At 39.7% G+C, this 5060-nt stretch overlaps 1 protein-coding gene across 1 annotated transcript in view; it reads right to left on the bottom strand.

Moving 5' to 3' along the window:
* The window catches only part of LOC111661153 (E3 SUMO-protein ligase PIAS1-like), a 55662-nt gene extending 50903 nt beyond the window's left edge, over nt 1–4759 (bottom strand). Inside the window, exon 1 of the mRNA XM_023414626.2 lies at nt 4744–4759. The gene's annotated coding sequence lies outside the window, so the exon portion shown is untranslated. The remainder of the gene's footprint in view (nt 1–4743) is intronic.
* Nucleotides 4760–5060: the final 301 nt, after the last annotated feature.

Here is a 5060-nt window from a genome sequence, read left to right as displayed (position 1 = left end):
GGGGGGGGTTGTTCAGTTGTTATTGAATATGGGCGCCAAACTGTCGCTCATTATTGAAATCAAAACAATAAAGCAGGTAGGGCCAAACCATCATGTTACTGGAGCTGAAACTGTTTGATGAGTAACAGGAAATTAACCGGGAACTATTTTTGACATTTTCTGAGTCTCATGAATGAAAATTTGTTGCCTTTCTTTGCTTTTCATATATATTTTTAAACTGGATCTCTTTGGCTTTTCGGGCAGTTGGTTGGACAATACAAACTATTTGAAGTCTGATCTGGAAACATGTGAAGTACGTGTCACTACTTCCTGAAGATTTATAGAAAAATTATTCATCTACTGAACGAGAAAGTGATATCATAATCATAATGCATATAATCATTTGTTGCAGTCCTACATGTTCTACAGAGCAAATAGGGGTTATGTTTCTGCACAGTATACAGCGCTGCAATAATGTTCTTGGAAAGTTTCTGTTGTCTTGGTCTGCGCCTTCTCTTGTCATTAATATTCTCTGCATCCACAGCCTCTGAGCTCTCTCTTTGTGGTGGGCTGATGACTCCTGCCACACACTGTCACTGTTGTATGTTTGCTGTCAGCCCAGTGCTCAATAACACAGTTTAGTGCTCTCTAACCCTATGGCGCCCGACAAAAGCCCCAGATGCTTCATGTGGACAGAAGGTACAAATTCATTTATTACAATAAACACATTTTGATCTCAGGTGTGAAACAGCAGTAAATAGATCATGCACCACAGTTACTGGGGCTCATTTAATTATTTCATACTTTTAAGTCTTAATGAGTATATTCACATTACAAAGGAGAAAGGAAGGGGAATACTTCATTATGATTACTGTAACTTTACTGTTTTTATCAGCACTAATCCACTGTTGCTGTGTCAGTGTTAACCATGTATCATGGTATGCACCTGCAGTACACAGAGCTGACAAATGGATATTAACTAAATATGAGCAGTCATTATTCCCAAAAGCCATGAGTTTTGCTTGCACACATAAATGCAACAAAATGTAATTAACCACAGTCTATTAACACTGTCAACTGCAGAGGTCTCGACTGCTGCTTGAAGTTGTTGACAAGTCTTCAGATGTGTCCTTGTCCTACTCTACAAACCTAAAAATAGTTTGTGTGCAGGTTTAATCTGGGGTTTGTGGCAAACTGAATTCAACCAAGTTCAGACATTTTCTGTTTAACTGACAAAATGATTCATTCTTCAATGTTTTTAAGACGATTAAGTTTTTGCTGCAAGATTAAGTATTTAAAAAATGTCAAATATGAACATGTTTTTGCACATTAGCCTAAATGAGACAAAGTAAAGATAAAATAAGTCTGATTTTGGTCTTACTTTCTGTTGAGTTAAAAATATCCCGGGGTACCGTGGATCGTCTCCAATGATGAGTCAACTATAATTTTACACCCCATCCATCCACCCCTACATCAGTATCTTGTAATGTTGCTTTCTAGAGCTGCAACAATTAGCTGACTAACCGATAGACAAAAAATGAATCATCAACTATTTTGATGACTGAAAAATCATTTTAACTATCTTACAAACAAAAGTGTCAACCACTGGTCCCGGTTTCTCAAATGTCTTTTCATGTCTTATATCATTGTAAACTGAATATCTTTGGGTTTTGGACTAGAACTGAAACAATTAGCTGATTAATAAGAATATTAATCCGCAATGATCGATGAATCACTGAAGTGACTTTCCAAGCAAAAATACCAGAGAATCCCTAGTTTCAGCTTCCTAAGTTTGAGGATTTGCTTTTTTTCTTTTAATTTGTGTGATAGTAAATTTATTTTGGACTTTTTGGGATGTTTTTTTTTTTTTTTTCTTCCTGTTTATTGGACAAAACAAAAATTTGGAGACATCAGCTTGGACTTCCTCATTCCCGCATTTCTCACTATCTTCTGACATTTTATAAACCAAATGATTAATCAAGGATATAACTAACAGATTAATCGATAAGTTGCAGCCCTGCTGTTGTCCCAAATCTATGCCAGGTCTTTTAAGTGTGTGGTCCAGATCATGTCTCTATTAATTTGTGTGCCACCGTCATTTATTTCATTCACTTAGTCTATTTTATCCACAGGAATGCATAAGTGATTGGCCGCTGTAAAAACACATAAAGCGGGTTTGTTAGCAAGAGCCAACTCAGTCACCAGGAAATCACTGCGAAGCCAAACCTCGTTTGTTTGGATTCTAAACAAAGCCCTCAGGCCAGTTTGTCAGATCCTTCAGTGCCTTACAGTAGTTGTATGACGCTGTGAATATGATAGTGAAATTAACTATCCGTGCATCAATAAAAGCCTCCTCAATTTGCATGCTACTGCAAAGTCAAGGGTTGGAGTTTAATACTTATGCATGCAGTATAAAATCAGACATCCATGTGTGCAGACAAGAAATCTACTACAGTTTTCACTTTAATATCCCACAAAAATCACATCTATCCACTGTCAAATTAAGGCTGCAACTGTTGATTATTGTTTTTTATTATTCATTTAATATAGTAACCTATAAAAACATAACAAGACATGCCAGTCTTTGTTTGATATACAGTCCAAAAACTCAGAGTTGAAAGTAGGGCTGCAACTGATGATGATTTTCCTCATTGATTAATCTGCCAATTATCCTTTTCAATGATTGATTTGAATACAAATTGTGAGAGAATAGTGAAAGGTGCTATAAAATGGCGCTATAATTCCCCAAAGCCCACGACGATGTATTCAGACACCTTGCTTTATTCAACAAACAAGAGTCCAAAACGCAAAAAGCTATTTTAGTTTATAATATCAAAATAGTTACTGATTAGTTTTGTGTCAGTCACATAACAGAAAATCAACTGGCAACTATTTTGATAGTCAATTAATTGTTAAAGTCAAGCAGAAATGCCAATTATTCCTGGGTTACAGCCTGTCAATTATAAGGGTTTGCTGCTTTTCTTTTTCTTATATGATAAAAACTGAATGTGTCTGTGGGTTTCTGAATTCTGGTCAGACAAAACAAGGAATTTGTATTTGTCAATTTGGGTTTCAGTAAATTTCAATGTGCATTTCTCATTTTTTCCTGACATTGTGTGAATCTAGAAAATTATTGGCAGATTAATTGACAATGAAAGTAAATGTCAGTTTCAGCCCTACCCTTAGGTATTCAGCTATGGTAATGAGAAATAGCAAGCCCAGTTTGAGAAGCTGCAGCCATCTCCCCACAAAGAATGGCACATCGGAGAAAGCCCATAATATACAGACACTGGTGGGTTATATAGTAAGACCACATCTGGCTTTTCAAAAGAGGCAGAGGGTCTAGCTAAAAAAAAAACCCCAGCTCACCACAGTCTGTGTAGCTGAGCAGCAGCTGGCACAAAGGAGCATGTATAGATCCACAGCAACACACTGGGGAAAAGTCTAAAAATAGCCCAAGACTGTGATCAATAACTGCTAGATAGATTCCAACTGTGCTTCACAACGTTAAATTAAAACACGGTTTCAGTGTAGCTACCACACCAAACGCTGTGTTGGGATGTAAAGACAAGGGGCATCAAGGTGCACACTGACAGCCCCCCCACCCCCACCCACTCCTCACCCACTCCTCACCCACTGCTCTCTGAATATGAACCATGCTGCCTCCCTGTTCCCATCCAGTCCTGTGCAACAGACCTCCTGCTCTGACATGACACTGTCTTAGTTTGTGGCGATTTGACTGAACAGTTTTATTGAGTAATTTTCCTACATGTGTGGATAATATAACCGAAGCCTTTAAACTGAGTCTGGAAACACAGGGGTCAGACATGTGGCTAATATGCAAGTGCAGCCTTAGGTGATATTGTACCTTTGTGGTGTTAATAACGTAACACATTTGTGACTTATCAAACTGCTGAAACAAGTGAAGATAGATGAATGTGTGGCCCTCGGGGTATGGAACAGTTGCCCGGTCGGTAATCCAGCCTTGTGCTTCAGAGGGGCAAATTTCTTACCGATTTGCAAATAATTAATTAATAATGTGGCGTAAACGTGGGGGTCTGGGGTTGATGATCCAGGCCTGACCCCCTGAACACTTTGCTGATTTAACCTTTATATGAAGCGGCGTGTTTTTATTATTGCGAGTATCAACAGGTAACGTGACTTCAGCTGCAGACGGACTCTGCCTCTGCTGGGACTCGGTTTGTGGGATCGATATTTACTTCATAGTCATTAATGTGCGACAATAATAGTAAAACAAAAAAACAACAACAACAATAATAATGATGACGCCAGGTCGCGTGTTTTCGAACATGAACCAACACACATGAAGCTGCTGTCACATTCAAACCGACTGACAGCCCGGAGCCCGACGGCGCGACAAACGCCCCGAAGCTAGCGGTATTCCTCCTGAAAATATCACTCAGCAACGCGAACAGAGGCGGTGACCACGAAGCCATGAGGTGACCCGCTGCCATCAACTTAAAGCAAGACACAGAGGATGGTTTTAAAGTGAATCCCGCCCCGCCAGCGCCGGGTGTGCTGAAGAAAACGGTCCGTTCACACAAACCAACATCAACATAAACATGCTCCTGCAAGCGCTGGCGCTCGCGGGTTCAATAAAGTTCCTGCTGTGTTTGAGCGATAAACACCAAATCCGACACCATCTCAGCCCGCGAGGACTTAAATCACTGAGGCGCTGTGTGACTTCACAATCAAACGCTCGGCAACCGAGTAAATTTAAAATGATTTCAGGCTGCGCCTTACCTTCAGTTCCGCACTCTCCGCCATCTTGTATTTCTATGCGCAGGCGTGGTGAAGTGTTGTCACATGACTGGGACGCGCAGAGCGTAGCGTGAACGCGCACACAGCGGTAGCTGTGCGTTCAGGGACACAAATGATGAGAGGAAAAAACAGCTGCGCAGTGATGTAAAATATTAATTTTTAGAATGTAAGTACACAATAATCTTAACTTAATCTTCAGTTGAGGTCCACTCTGGCTTTTTATGGACCTTTCAACTATTTACCGTATTTATCAAACGACTAAAATTAGATTTTAGACTTAAGTGAAAGATAACAAATAG

This window comes from Seriola lalandi, unplaced genomic scaffold, assembly GCF_002814215.2.
Source record: "Seriola lalandi dorsalis isolate HSWRI2012SDOR001 ecotype SW California unplaced genomic scaffold, Sedor1 jcf7180002054537, whole genome shotgun sequence".
Taxonomy (NCBI): Eukaryota; Metazoa; Chordata; class Actinopteri; order Carangiformes; family Carangidae; genus Seriola; species Seriola lalandi.
This window is presented reverse-complemented; position numbering and strand designations above follow the sequence as displayed.